The sequence below is a fragment of the Dendropsophus ebraccatus genome, chromosome 12, assembly GCF_027789765.1.
Source record: "Dendropsophus ebraccatus isolate aDenEbr1 chromosome 12, aDenEbr1.pat, whole genome shotgun sequence".
Taxonomy (NCBI): domain Eukaryota; kingdom Metazoa; phylum Chordata; class Amphibia; order Anura; family Hylidae; genus Dendropsophus; species Dendropsophus ebraccatus.
Genome location: NC_091465.1, coordinates 39,504,952 through 39,518,414, shown reverse-complemented (window position 1 = coordinate 39,518,414; position 13,463 = coordinate 39,504,952).

Genomic DNA, 13,463 nt, shown 5'->3' with positions numbered 1-13,463 from the left:
ATCAAGTGGCTGGATAGATTAATCACTAATAGTGTGTGCAATACTGTAGAGGATCCTTCTGAGAAGCCTGGAATTTCTATCAGATCCCTTATCCCATCATTTTGTCATGTTTTTTTTTTTTTTAATTTATAATCTATATTATATTTGCTTATAGATTGTTGTATTTGCATAAGGCATAAGGTTATCATCTGGCGCCATGGCCATCGCCATTGACTACTACATGCTGGAACCTACAGAAAAAATGCGTGGCTGGACCCTGACTGATCACATGTAAGAACTTAGGTAAAACCTGAGGTACACTTAGCGTATGTGCACACGGAGTAAAATGGGCTGAATTCCGTGGTGGAGCTCTCTGTCACATAATCCTACCTGCCTTTGCTGCCGCCACTCTCTGCGCAAAGAATTGACATGGCAATTCTTTGAGCGGACAACATCGGAAGCGGAGGCAGGCGAGATTCCGCCGTGGAGAATTTTACTGATTTTACTCAAAGAAGATATCCATGATTTAAAAAACAAAACAAAACATGGCTGCTTTCCCCAAAAACCAATGCCGCACTTGGCCTCAGTTTGGGTGCAGTATTGCATCTTTGTTCCATGGAGGTAAATGGGACCAAGTTGTAATGCCTGACCATTTGCCTCTGCAGTAGCTGTCAGACCGACATCTAAGGCTCTGCACTTTTCCATCACCCTCCTTAACATACTCACCTTCTCCCACCTCCCCCGTATTCACTAATGACTGCAACCACTAGAGACCAGGAACATTCTCCTCCTTTGGTGTGAGATGATTGAGTTCACCCTCTGTGCTAACGTCCGAAAGAGGCATCCCGGCTTCTAGTAACTGGCGGTGAAGCTGCCTGAAAGATGAATGACACTTTTATCTGTAGGTGCAGTAGGATGTCTTACAATTAAAAAGCACTTCTCAGCCTCATCCTCATATACTGTAAAAAATATATATATAGCCACCAAGAAAGAGCCAATTCTGGTTCACACATGTGACCGCAACCTTGTTCCCACCGTCTCACTGTCTCTCTTGCAAGAGCAGTTTATGTATATATCCTTTACACACAATATACATACCCTGCACATTACATGCATAAACACACTTTATACACATACATACCCTTGGATTATAAGTAACTTGGTTTGACAGCATTTTGTAAGACAAGCTAATAATTTTGAAAAATTGTAATTTGTTAAACAAGCAAGATTTCGTAATACAAGCACCCCTGTGTCCCCATCCTGATACTGTATTGGGTAGAAAGCCCTCTCATTTTAACCCACTCATACCTGATCAACTCTGCCATTGGTCAGACACCCCTACGCTTCACTGCTGCTTCCCTGTGAACCCTAAAGGAATCCCTTCACTGATAGATGATTCAGGCAGCCAGCACTAATACCAGCTCGTACCAACACCAGCAGGTTTGTAGCCACCTTGGGAGTTTTGTGTGGCGGGAGACTTAACTGATTAACCTCTTCTTTACAGAAACAGTGTTCTTTATTAATACAGAACACCTTACAGTACCTAGCCTATTTTTGGGTTGTTAAACAAATTATCTGCATTTCAATTATTCCTTATGGGAAAATTTGCTTTGATATACAAGTGATTTGGATTACAAGCACATTCGGTAACAAATTATTCTCATAATCCAAGGTTTTACTGTATGCATCCATAATACTCATCCACAAACACAGAAAAACATACAGAGGCACTTACTTTTTATGAAGAAGCTCTAGAAGTTCTCAGCAGACCCTGCGGGTCCTCCCCCTTCCTCTTTGAATCCTGCACGGTACTCTCTTACCCCTACCCCTCCTCCTCTGCACTGATATCTCAGAAGAGCAGAAAGGAGACTATGCGATCACTGAGGGGACAGACAGTGGGCAGTACATCAAATGTCATAGGGAGAGGGAGCAGGCCTGTAGCTTGGTGAAAAGAACGGGTCTAAAAAAAAAAAAAAATCTTTTCTTTGATCAATGCATTGTAGTTCCAGCAGCAACAGACCCCTCTCTGAGTGACACCTGAGCCAGGCCCCGTACAGCATTACTGACAATACTTCCCTGATTACGGCCCTGTCTCACTGTACTTTTATTTTTTGGCAGAAAGACTCGGTTGGGCCCCGTTCACACTGAGCAAGAACGTTGGAATTCCACAGCGGAATCCTGACATGCTCAGTGTCTCACTGTGAGTGAAGGAGAGGGCGCGCACACCTCCGCTGCCACGGCTCTCTGCTCAAAGATATGTAACAGCGTCAGCAGTTTGGAACATGAATGACAATTGACAGCAGGCCCGGACTGGTAATCTGGCAAGGCGGGCAAATGCCCGCTGGGCTGGCCAGATTACCAGTCCGAGGGCCGCATAATGGGGAAAAAAAAATCACCGCTGCAGCCCGCTCCTGCCACCGCAGCCTGCTTCTCCCGGCCCGCTCCTGACGTGCTCCTCCAGCGGGCCAGCCGGGCCGAGGTGAGCGGGCTGTGGTGGCGGGAGGGGGCTGTGGTGGCGGGAGGGGGCTGCGGTGTCGTGTCTCCGCCTGATCCCGACCCCCCCCCCCCCCAGTGCCGAGGGCCGCAGACGTGCCGCGCGCAGGCACGTCTGCAGACACCTACACCAGGTCCCCAGCGGTGACGTCACTTCCCTGACGCGCCGCTGAGGACCTGGAGGAGAGAGAGGAGAGCCGCCGCCGTGGACCGAAGACCCAGCCGAGGAAGAAGCTGCTGGGAGCGAGGTGAGGTGAGTGAGAATGTTTTTTTTTTTAACCCCTTTACATGTGGCCACACAGGGAGGGCATGCAGGGGGGCTATTCTATATGGGAGGGGGATGCAGGGGGGCTAATCTATATGGGAGGGGGATGCAGGGGGCTATTCTATATAGGAGGGGGATGCAGGGGGCTATTCTATATAGGAGGGGGATGCAGGGGGCTATTCTATATAGGAGGGGGATGCAGGGGGCTATTCTATATAGGAGGGGGATGCAGAGGGCTATTCTATATGGGAGGGGGATGCAGGGGGGCTATTCTATATAGGAGGGGGATGCAGGGGGGGGGGCTATTCTATATAGGAGGGGGATGCAGGGGGGGGGGCTATTCTATATAGGAGGGGGATGCAGGGGGCTATTCTATATAGGAGGGGGATGCAGGGGGGGGCTATTCTATATAGGAGGGGGATGCAGGGGGGGGGCTATTCTATATAGGAGGGGGATGCAGGGGGGCTATTCTATATAGGAGGGGGATGCAGGGGGCTATTCTATATAGGAGGGGGATGCAGGGGGCTATTCTATATAGGAGGGGGATGCAGGGGGGGGGGCTATTCTATATAGGAGGGGGATGCAGGGGGCTATTCTATATAGGAGGGGGATGCAGGGGGGCTATTCTATATAGGAGGAGGATGCAGGGGGGCTATTCTATATAGGAGGAGGATGCAGGGGGGCTATTCTATATGGGAGGGGGATGCAGGGGGGCTATTCTATATAGGAGGGGGATGCAGGGGGGCTATTCTATATAGGAGGAGGATGCAGGGGGGCTATTCTATATAGGAGGAGGATGCAGGGGGGCTATTCTATATGGGAGGGGGATGCAGGGGGGCTATTCTATATAGGAGGAGGATGCAGGGGGGCTATTCTATATAGGAGGGGGATTCAGGGGGCTATTCTATATGGGAGGGGGATGCAGGGGGGCTATTCTATATAGGAGGGGGATGCAGGGGGCTATTCTATATAGGAGGGGGATGCAGGGGGGCTATTCTATATAGGGAGGGGGGTGCAGGGGGCTATTCTATATGGGAGGGGGATGCAGGGGGCTATTCTATATAGGAGGGGGATGCAGGGGGGGGGGCTATTCTATATAGGAGGGGGATGCAGGGGGCTATTCTATATAGGAGGGGGATGCAGGGGGCTATTCTATATAGGAGGAGGATGCAGGGGGGCTATTCTATATAGGAGGGGGATGCAGGGGGGCTATTCTATATAGGAGGAGGATGCAGGGGGGCTATTCTATATGGGAGGGGGATGCAGGGGGGCTATTCTATATAGGAGGAGGATGCAGGGGGGCTATTCTATATAGGAGGAGGATGCAGGGGGGCTATTCTATATAGGAGGGGGATTCAGGGGGCTATTCTATATGGGAGGGGGATGCAGGGGGCTATTCTATATAGGAGGGGGATGCAGGGGGGGGGCTATTCTATATAGGAGGGGGATGCAGGGGGCTATTCTATATAGGAGGGGGATGCAGGGGGGCTATTCTATATAGGAGGAGGATGCAGGGGGGCTATTCTATATAGGAGGGGGATGCAGGGGGGCTATTCTATATAGGAGGAGGATGCAGGGGGGCTATTCTATATGGGAGGGGGATGCAGGGGGGCTATTCTATATAGGAGGAGGATGCAGGGGGGCTATTCTATATAGGAGGAGGATGCAGGGGGGCTATTCTATATAGGAGGGGGATTCAGGGGGCTATTCTATATGGGAGGGGGATGCAGGGGGGCTATTCTATATAGGAGGGGGATGCAGGGGGCTATTCTATATAGGAGGGGGATGCAGGGGGGCTATTCTATATGGGAGGGGGATGCAGGGGGGCTATTCGATATAGGAGGGGGATGCAGGGGGGCTATTCTATACGGGGAAATGTACAGGGGGGCTATTTTATATGTGGGGAATGTGCAGGAGGGGGGCTATTCTATATGTGGGGAATGTGCAGGAGGGGGGCTATTCTATATGGGGAGATGCAGGGAGCTATTCTATATGGGGGAATGTACAGGGGGGCTATTTTATATGGGGGATGTACAGCGGGGGGGGATATTCTATATGGAAGGATGTACAGCAGGGTGGCTATTCTATATGGGGGGGGGGCTATTCTATTTGGGGGATGTATAGATGAGAATGTTGCTGGAGCGAGAAGCCTAAAATGTCTGTCTGACAGATCCCATGGAGAGGAGTCATGGCCAGAGAAACCTTCATGATGGCCGGAGCCAGATGGAGAAGAAAAGGAAAAGTGGACGTCTCGTCATGCAGAGAAGACGCCTACTGTGAGTTACAGGATATAACTGCACTATAATCACTTATAAGGTCTGCAGAATTGCTGGGATCTACCTCTGTATCAGGGGTGTCAGAACCCGTCCTTCCAGGTGTTGCAAAACTACAATTCCCGTCATGCTTTAGCTGACCAGTCATGATGGGATTTGTAGTTCTGTAACAGCTGGAGGGACAGAGTGTGACACCTGTGTTCTATGGTCACTGTTCTGGGATAATATTGCTCTTTATATAGTGGCTGTTATTTGGTGACAGTATAGTGGTATTTTCCAGTCACCGTATGGTGGGAGTAGTGGTGTGATGGTATACTGGTATTATCCAGTCACTGTATGGTGACAGTAGTGGGCATGGTGTGATGGTATTATTCGTATTATTGGTAATATTAGTGTTTTATATAGTGGATTATATTCAGTCACAGTGTAGCGGTACTAGTCATTATGTGGTGATAATGGCCGTGCTAATGGTGTGGTGATATTATTTGTTACTTATATACTGGTAGTATTGGAATATTGGTGGGTTTGCTTAGTGACAGTATGGCAGTAACGTGTACAGTATGGGGATAATATTTACTTTCTGGTGTTATTAACTATGACAGTATTATCATGCACAGAAAATTCTTACCTATGTTACCCTTATATATCCTAAAATTTGTCCTGGGGCCCTACTTATACCATAGATAGATAGATAGATAGATAGATAGATAGATAGATAGATAGGGGATAGATAGGAGATAGATAGATAGATAGATAGGAGATAGATAGATAGATAGATAGATAGATAGATAGATAGATAGATAGATAGATAGGAGATAGATAGATATAGATAGATAGATAGATAGATAGATAGATAGATAGATAGATAGATAGATAGATAGATAGATAGGGGATAGATAGGGGATAGATAGAAGATAGATAGATAGGAGATAGATAGATAGATAGATAGATAGATAGATAGATAGGAGATAGATAGATAGGAGATAGATAGATAGATATAGATAGATAGATAGATAGATAGATAGATAGATAGATAGATAGGAGATAGATAGATAGATAGATAGATACAGTGGCGTAGCTACCAGGGTCGCAGCGGTCGCCGCTGCGACCCGGCCCGCTACGAGGGGGGGCCCTGCTCCCCCCTTAAATTACTCTTGTGACCGCAAGCATTGATTTGCTTGCGGTCACAAGAGCGTGCTCGTCCGGGCCCCCTGCTGATGCGCGGCTGACTGGGGTGTCCCATCCTATCCCCGGCAGCGCGGCGCATCAGTAAGCTGCCTGGGGCCCTGACTTCCGGCACAGGAAGCGCACGTCAGAGACGCTTCCTGTGTCAGAAGTCACAGCCCCGGCGTACAGGGAGCTCACTGATGTGCCGCGCTGCCGGGGATAGGACGGGACACCCCCGGCAGCCGCGCATCAGCCGGGGACAGCGCCTGAAGAAGAAGAGGATCGCCGGGGGAGCGGGTTGTCAGGTGAGTTTGTGTGTTTGTTTTTTTTAAATACTGCTAAGCATAGAGGAGGAAGGGGGGGCATCTATAATGGGGGGAAGAGAAGGGGGGGGCATCTATAATGGGGGGAAGAGAAGGGGGGCATCTATAATGGGGGAAAGAGAACAGTGGGGCATCTATAATGGGGGGAGAGGGGGCATCTATAAGGGGGGAAAGAGAACAGGGGGGCATCTATAATAGGGGAGAGTGGGGGCATCTATAATGGGGGGGAGAGGGGGGCATCTATAAGGGGGGGAGAAGAGGGGCCATCTTCAAGGGGGGGAGAGGGGGGCATCTATAAGGGGAGGGGGTATCTATAAGGGGGGAGAAGAGGGGGCCATCTTCAAGGGGGGGGGAGTGGGGGGCCATCTATAAGGGGAGGGGGGCATCTATAATGTGGGGGAGAGAGGGGGCATCTATAATGGGGGGGAGAGGGGGCATCTATAATGGGGGTAGAGGGGGGTCATCTATAAGGGGAAGGGGGGCATCTATAATGGGGGGGGAGAGGGGGCATATATAATGGGGGTAGAGGGGGTCATCTATAAGGGGAGGGGGTCATCTATAAGGGGAGGGGGCCATCTATAAGGGAAGGCGGGTGCAACATGCAGTGGGGGCCATCTATATATACTATAAGGGGGTCACATAGAGTCAGGGATACCCACTAAATGAGGGTGTAAAGGGGCCAGTACAGATGTGCAGTGTGTATAGAGATGAGGATGGTGTCAGAGTGAGGAGACTAATATGTCTGTCTGGCAGATTCTGTGGATTCGTGGCTCAGAGAAGATCTCATAATGGCCCAGGACGGATGGAGAAGATGAAAAGGGAAGAACTCCGATCAGAGAAGACGTCCCCTGTGAGTCACCTGATATATCTGCGCTGTAATGTATATGGTGTATACAACCTGTGTGGAGCTGCTTCCACCTCTATATGAGTGTATGAGGTGATAGTGATCTGTGTACAGTGGATCTTATTCAGTAGCAGAGGTGGTGTTAGTCAGTATGTGGCGGTGTTAGTCGGTATGTGGCGGTGTTAGTCGGTATGTGGCGGTGTTAGTCGGTATGTGGTGGTAATATTTGTTACTTGTTATCCGGTACTGTGTTTTATTGATCTCAGTATACTGGTTTTGGTCAGTAACAATGTGGTGGTGATGGTAGTGGTTGTGGTGTGGCGTTAATATTTGCCTCTTGTATACTTGTATTATTGGCAATATTGGTCTCAGTATACAGTAACATTATGGTGGTGATAATATTTTCACTTCCTATATGCTGGTGTTATTGGTAATATCTGTCTTGGAGTGTATATATACATACATACACACACACACATACACCTACCAGTAGCATCACTTGGTCGTGAAAGGGGGGGGGGGGGGCAAGTTGACCTCTCGCACCAGGGCCCAGGAGACATTAGCTACGCCCCTGGATAGATAGATAGATAGATAGATAGGAGATAGATAGATAGATAGATAGGAGATAGATAGATAGATAGATAGATAGATAGATAGATAGATAGGAGATAGATAGATAGATAGATAGGAGATAGATAGATACTGTAGATATGATAGATAGATAGATAGATAGATAGATAGATAGATAGATAGATAGATAGATAGATAGATAGGAGATAGATAGATAGGAGATAGATAGATACTGTAGATATGATAGATAGATAGATAGATAGATAGATAGATAGATAGATAGATAGATAGATAGATAGATAGATAGGAGATAGATAGATAGATAATAGTTAGGAGATAGATAGATAGATAGATAGATAGATAGATAGATAGATAGATAGATAGATATCCAGTAGGAAATGGCTATCTACCAGCTTATTACGTATCTTTGATTACACATGAGATCACAACCAGACACATTTTAATAATTAAAACCTTACTACTTATACCACCATTATATGGAGTGCAAACATAGTCAGGATAAAAGGGATTTAAAAAATATAGTAACTTTTGTCCAAAAACAGCACCACCCTGTCCTCAGACTGTGTATGGTATTACAGTTTGGCTCCATTCACTTCAATGGAACTGAGCTACAATACCTCACACAACCTGAAGAAAAGTGTGTTGCTGTTTCTGGAAGAAGGTGGCCATGTTTTTCTCCTTTAAAGGGAATCTGTGAGGTCCATACCAGGTCTAGGGCTGTAGATCTCAGCAGACAGGTGTGAGGGAGATATCACTGACAGGACCTTTAGTCCAGTGTAAACTTATATAATTGTCCTTTTCATTATCAACTAAAGTTTCACAACTGCTGTGGCTCCACCTCTCTGACACTTCAGCTGGTATTGAAAAGAATGATTATAGAGGTTTACACTGGACTAAAGGTCCTGTCCCTGATCTGTACGCTGGGATCTACAGCTGTGCACCTGGTATAGACCCCACAGATTCCCTTTAAGGGCAAGTTAATACCTAAGCCAATGCGATTTTGATGCTTCTGATTTAATCAGTTGAAATGAATGGATATATATGCTGCATCAAATCCACAGCAGATTATGTTATAGCATTATTTTTAGGTGCTGATGGTGGGGTTCACATGTTTAAGGGACATGGGGGGACATGGCTAAATTAAGCAGAATTTGCTACAGGGTGTATTTTACACGGCTATCCATGATATGGTGTGTGGGCTGCTGGGGTTTGATTGCCAGGGCTGGTTTTAAGTCCCAGTCCGGCCCTGATTGACAGATTAGCATAACATAATATAAAATAATACTTGCTGGCCTGATGGGGAAGATTGATCAACAGGGTTGCATGATGCCTGCATTTAGGAGTCATTGAAAATGGCGAAAACTGATTAAAATGGAAGATGGATAGAATGTGGCTTTCAAACTGTACCAGCAACAGTTGGGCGAAGGGAGGGGGTACAGATTTGCTTTAGTGTTTGGTTTTCTTTTTTTTTTTCTTTTTTTTCCTAATGATACTGATACAGCTGCAAGACTTAAATGACCTCTACATATTTTTTATATTGCTAAAGAAAACAAAAATTGGGGACTTTTCGGATCAGTAATAATGTAATATCAAATATTTCTTACCCACAAAGAAGCATTCTCAGATGTCTCTACATACTCTAAACTAGACCTGGAAGAATTCCGATATAGATGTATTAAAATGTTATTTTCACAAATAAGTGCTTGCTCGCTAGTTGTTGACTCTAGCTGGGTTGCCTATTAACGACCACTAGCCTACAAGTAAATGTACTGAGACGTAACGGCAAGGAACAGCATGCCATAATAGAGAAGGATTTGAACCTGCATTGTAATAGCATGTTTATCCCTTTCTGGTTCTTAAAGTGCCTCTGTTTTACGTAACTATGTTGGAACACTAATTGTGTACTAAAGTTGACAATAGCTTCTTTACCCAATTTATTTAAAGCCACATAAATGCAAAGTGCTTTATTTTTGTAAGAATGGGCTCTTTTTTTGCCAGCAGGTGTTTTTATGAGTATAGTCATTAAGTGTGCATTAAAAAGCTAAGTGCCGATCCACTTGTTGGAACTCTGAAAAGCAATATGATATTATGTAGAAAATGATTTAGCACGTAACTTGCAAGTATAACATTATCTAACTTTGAAGAGGGAAAGCGCATTCAAATTCTCTTTGGAAAGTTCAGCTAGGTCAAATGGCCTAAACCATAATCCCATGAAATATCTATTGATAAAGGCTCAGTCTATAGGAAAGCTATAACAATAAACTATAGAAGGATTCAGAAGAAACAATTCAAAGAGTTGAATAGCCAATGGGGAACTGAAATATCGAAACTTTTATATAATCCAATCTATACAGTATGGGTAGAAATTTCTGTACAATAGAATAACCGTAGGCCTCAGGGTAGTGTAGTGAAGCCATTGGACTTCTTTTCTAATTTTCTAATCACCTATTGGTAAACTGTAGAAATTATTCACTTAGGATGAATCATGTTTTTAAAGAAAATGTAAAATTTTAAAATGACAATAATTTTAAAGAATTTAAATGTCAATTAAAATAATCTAGCAAGATTAAATGTTTTTATCACAATGTAGGCTTCCTCTCTCAAAATATATCTTAGAGCGAATGTACCATTAGGTACATTGCTTTAAGATTTTTACATCAATAGACTGGCACCGGCGCAGGGTTTACTGATGCCGCGGTACAACAAAAAGGACCGCGGCATCAGTAAACCCTGCACTGGTGCCAGTCTATTGATGTAAAAATCTTAAAGCAATGCAAGCCCAGTCTATTCCCGGGGCACTGTCCCAGCTTAAAGCACTGGAGGTGGGCGGCACTCCCCCAGTGTTACGAAACTTTTCCCCACTGTGACACGGCTACATTGATTCTGGCTGGGGGCCGAGATGGTGCCTGGGAATAGACCGGCGCGCTAGTCTATTGATGTAAACATCTTAAGGGTATATTCACACGAACGGTCTCGCAGCGACTGGCAGGTACTGGCAGTTCCCACAAACTATATACTCGCTGCGGTCTGAACGACCGCAGCGAGTATGTAATTCTGCCGCCCTTAACCCCTTCTGCTCCCGGCTGGCTCCCCCGCTGTAAGCATACATTACCTGTCCTCGCTGCACGTGTCCGGCGTCCTGCTCTCCCGTCCGGCCAATCAGTGTGTTGCCCAGCCGCAGCCACTGATTGGCCGGACGGGAGAGCAGGACGCCGGACCCGTGCAGCGAGGACAGGCAATGTATGCTTACAGCGGGGGAGCCGGCCGGGAGCAGAAGGGGTTAAGGGCGGCAGAATTACATACTCGCTGCGGTCGTTTAGACCGCAGCAAGTATGTACTGTATGGGAACTGCCAGGACCTGCCGGGCTCGCAGCGAGAATCTCGCTGCGAGACCGTTCGTGTGAATATACCCTAAAGGAATGTACCTGATGATACAATTGCTTTAAGAACTTTTAATTCATTAGGTCATGCATTTAAGGTGTAACTATCATTTCAACAAATTTACAACATCTAATAGTGGCATGTCAGAAGTTTGTGTCATTGTGGTCTGGGTGCTGAGACCCCTGGAGATTGCTAGAATGAAAGGGCAGATGCATTTTGCAGCACACACCCTGTCCTTTAGCTCCTCTCTAAACTGTTATAACGAGCAGCCTACAGAATTATAAAGGAGGTCAATGGAACCTGTATAGACATGGCAGATATGTAGCTTCTTTTAGTACAGCCACAAGTATTGGGATACATTTTTTTTATAGACAACACTGTATATAACGAAACAGAGTTATTACTTTGGGGTCAAGCTGCAGGACATTCTAAGTGCAGCACATTTTATAGGAACCCCTCTAACAGAAAGGATTTACCAACCTCTTTTTGTTTCATGTATATCTGTCACATATAAGCATATGCACTTTTCTGGATCTGTAATACATAGATTACTGTATTAAAATCATTACATTGAAGTCAATTACTCACAACGTATAGCATCTTTGCAGTCTTGCCCTGCACCTCTATGGTTGTCCGTCTCCATTTACAGGTCTATTGTGCTTGTAGATAAATCCCGCCCTGACAATGGCCCAAAAACTGTTATTGTACTATACAGAAATGCTTGTCCAATATACCATAGACTAGATACTGTAGTTACTGTTTAGGCTAAAAGTAAAGCACTGTGGGAAAGATAAAAAAAAAAGTATGGTACTATCAGTGTGCATTAAAAGGTAAGCAAAGGCTCTCCAAATTCTCTAAATCTAGCTGTATTAAAGCACGCAGTGGCTGCCATATGCTCTAATATTTCAATTAGTGCAGGCCTATTGATCATTTATTCTGCTGAGAAGCATACACATTAAAATGAAGTAAAAAACTATTAGCAATAGACACTCTCTTCATTTTAAACCTAATATAAACACTTGAAAATAATCACTGCCATATATAAACGCCTGCTTATGGCTCTATAATGACATACTAATATCACAGAACCTCTAATCATATAACGGCATGATGTCTAAATAAACAAGCAAATCAGCATTAGGTGAATTATAATTGCAGACTGATAGCTGGAGAAAGAACAAAGGAGCATGCACGCCACAGCTACTGCTGAATTATAATTCTCAGCCTTCTCTTCTATCCATAATCATTAGCATTCTACATCTCTAGGGAAAGATTCACATGGGGCATATTTGTGTGCTGCGGATTTAGCTGCAGCAAATGCACCAAATAATCTGCATACGTTAGATGGCCCTGCTGCAAATTTTAACCATTGCAAGTTTTACAATCCTTAAAGCGAATGTACCATCAGTACATTCGCTTTAAGTGGTTCACATGGATAGAATGGCGCAGGCACAAGGAAGCCGGTGCCACGGTCCTTTTTTTTTGAACCGCGGCCCGCTTACCGCATTTGCCGCTGTTCTATTTCTGGGTACCATCCGGGGGTGAAGCAATGAAGGCGGGCTGGTGCTTCAGCCCGGGCCACTGCCCGGGAGTAGAAGGGTGCCATATGCGGGGACTGGGCTGCGGTTCAAAAAAAGGACCGCGGTACCACCCCGCGCCGGTGCTGTTCTATCCATGTGAAGCACTGAAAGCAAATGTACCGATGGTACATTCTCTTTAAACAAACAAACAAAAATTGCTTGGCTCTTAAAGTGACTGTACCACCAGGCCCAGGCTGAAGCACTGGAGGCGGGCCGACCCACCCTTAGTGGGAAGAAACCCCAGCCCCTCCATGACGTGACTCCATTAGAATCAATGGAACCCTATCATGGAGGGGCTAGGGTTTCCTCCCACTAAGGGTGGGTCGGCCCGCCTCCAGTGCTTCAGCCTGGGCCTGGTGGTACAGTCACTTTAAGGTGACATGTGGTTTACTTATTGTATACATTGAACTTAAAGGGTTCCAGTGATTGGCTGAGCGGGCTATCACTGCTGAGATGAGGTTGTGTAGGAAGTGGTGGGGCTGCATTCAGTGGAGAACCGGGAGACAACACAGGAGTACACCAGGGGAGTGTGGTGAGGTAAGAATAAAATACTTATTATATTGTATA